The 3,014-nt window shown below is 46.1% G+C and overlaps 1 protein-coding gene across 1 annotated transcript in view; it reads right to left on the minus strand.

The window, feature by feature from the left end:
• The window catches only part of LOC118748034, a gene marked incomplete at its 5' end in the record, with an annotated part of 366,474 nt that overhangs the window by 229,319 nt on the left and 134,141 nt on the right, over positions 1 to 3,014 (minus strand).

Raw genomic sequence — 3,014 nt, forward strand, 5'->3', positions numbered from 1 at the left:
ACTTTACGAATAGCGGACATATTCCTACACCCAAAGCTTACTCCCCAACTAAACCTCCACTCTATGCAAGCTCATTCACGTTCTTACGCGATACTACCCTCAAACACACACACAATTCAATCCCTATTACTTATGTTAATCATCTAATACACTTTTCAATTCTCATTCACAGGCTAACCAGGATGTGCCGATTCCATAGTCATATGAACCTCCTCCTCTCCTGCCTGGGATCCCGAGTTAGGCCTCCTGAGAACAAGCTTTAACCCGCCAGCGTTGAGATCAACATTTGCGGGCCCAGCATGTTGAAGACATGAGAAAAGCCTTCACCTGCAGAACACCGACAATTTTCAAATACTTTTAAATTATTTTACATTCGTTTGCCAAATCAAATATTTTTATTATTTTTAAGTTTTTTAATTATTGTAACTTAAACTTAAAATCTTATTCGCATACTATTGTAACCTTTCAATTCGAATATCGCAAATTCCTTAATGTTGTAGTTTCGAAGTTTGTAAGCGACGATACGAGGTGACCCGAGCGCGCCAGCCTAAGTTTTTTAGTCTTCTACTGACCGCCACCGCTTTCACATCGTTAATTTTCAAATCCGCCCCTCTGGCACCTTGAATTAGAATTTTCTTTGTAATCAAACATATTGGAGAATAAACACTTGAGATTCATAGATTGTAAAGCAAATTGTAGCTCTTTTCGTTACGCATTTACATGCATACGGTTTAGGCAAGTGCACTCTGCACGTACGCAACAAGTGGACGTAAGTACTCGAACAAAACTTAAAATGAATAAATTTATGCATCGATATAAAACGAATAAATAATTAGAAATGGAAACTCACGAAATATATAATATTCATATCTCCCCATACATATACGTACATTCTTATCTATTTTTTCTTGCGTGCGACCGCCTTAAATTCCAAAGGCACCAACACGTAAATATAACACTGGGACGTCGCTCAACATCACGAGCGCCACCCAGGAAAATCCTGAATAGCATTACAGTAATGCTACGGCCACACCAGGCACTTCATAGGGAGTTTATAATACTGGAGTTAAACGCATGTTAATATTTTATGTAAAATTTCTACACATATGCACGATAACAAATGCAAGAATACACGCCACTTGCCACCCAACCATAAGAAATTCAAAGCCAAATAGAACTTTGGTCAACCAAATACTACAAATGGCAGAATTAACCGATTCTCAGCACTGCGCTCTAAAACTGAGAGGAGCTCGGAAGAGTTTCCAATCGCCTGTCGCTTGTGCGACAAGGACCACGGCATAAGACTTTGCCCCATCTACCACGGTAAGACGGCAGAAGAACGACTGCGAGCGATCCTCATACACCGCTACCGCCCGAACTGCCTCTCGCCATTTCACCGTCTGGAAAATTGTGTCAGCGCCGGCAGATGTCACAGGTGCCGTGAGAAGCATCATACTTCGCTCCATATCGAAACCAATGATAATTGGAGGCAGCCAGCACGCAATATAGAGGATGATGACAACAGTTCCCAGGGTGCGTTATCCATCCACATAGGAGAACCGTATAATTCATGGGCTCAGCAGGTCGGGGAGGCAGAGATGGACGAAGCTACGACTGAGGTCGCTCCTGTAGAAGTAAGTGGCGGCTCGGAAACCCGTTCTTTCCGACCACCACTCGAACCTGAGAAGCGAAGGGAGAGCAGCTCTGCAACTGGGTTTTTGAGACAGCCTGCCCAGTCCCAATCACAGCATGCGGGTGGCTCGGAAACTAGTTCTTTCCGACCGCCCCCATATCCCAGCGGTAAGAGACGTGATGGCGCGGAAACTGCTCCTTTCAGCTTGTCTCGACGTAAGACTGTTGGGAAAGCACCATATCGCCGACCACAAGAGCAGAACCGAGAGCAGAATGCGGCTCTGGCCGTTCGACGACTGGGGTTTCGAACAGGTCGCATAAACAACAGTACTATGGCTACACCGAGCTTACGCTCTTTTCAGCCGATTGCACCGACCGCCATCGTTTGAATCGAGTCTGGTGGCCGCCTGCACCTGGTCCGCGCAAAAATTGACCCCTGCGCGCCCAGCACGGTAATCGACGCTAGTCTGGCGCGGGACCTACAATTGGAACACGCAGGTTCTGGACGAAACCGGAGATGCTCGCTCGCACTTAGAGGAAAATACGGTGTCGCAGAACGCGTAACAACTCAGGCGACAATCACGGCACAACACAACCGATTGAGCCCGACAACGGACATCGACCTCGCGGCTGCCGCGCCATTTCAGTTTATGCGGTTGGCCGATCCAAATTTTTACCGGGCTACCCCGATCCGTCTGACTCTAGGCGTCGATGTATACGCCCAGGTCATGCTAACAGGGACCCCCCCCATATTTGGTCTGTGGCTTATTGGCGCAGGCAACCATATTTGGGTTAGTGGTTTCCAGAGCTTACCAAAAATAAAAACAAATTAGAGAGTTTAGTTGATTAATAACGCAATAAAGTGCATTGAAAATCAAAACCACATCCATTTTTTTCTTTTAACTCTCTCTTTAATTTCCCAATAGCTATCTAGGAAGAGGCGGTGCAATCTGGGTGTGACAAGCGAGAACTAAGTGCAACCTGGAGCACTTCCAGTCTCTAGGGGTCACCGTCAAACTTATTATTATGCTTTCTGACGTGGCATGGTGGGTACCTTCCGTATTCCGTTTTCATAGTTTGCTTATCGCAAGGGGGGCGGTATGTATAGGCCCATACCTAAATATGCTGCACCACCCTAATGCGCGTTAAATAATTTTGTATCTGAGTGCACACACATATATAAGATACGGCTAACATTCCAGCCGTTAACAATATGCCCCGCCGTACGGTAACTGAGTTGAGGGGAAACTTAACGAAGGTTACTGTTCGGCGGGCTCAAACCCTTTTTCGTTTGTTGGCACTCCTTCACTTCCTTGAAGACCAGCATAGCGACTGCCAGCCACCACACCACGTCAGCAAGGTAATCTCATCAAGCTATTAGC

Source organism: Rhagoletis pomonella, unplaced genomic scaffold (genome assembly GCF_013731165.1).
Source record: "Rhagoletis pomonella isolate Grant_MI unplaced genomic scaffold, Rhpom_1.0 Rhpom_scaffold_00001, whole genome shotgun sequence".
NCBI lineage: Eukaryota > Metazoa > Arthropoda > Insecta > Diptera > Tephritidae > Rhagoletis > Rhagoletis pomonella.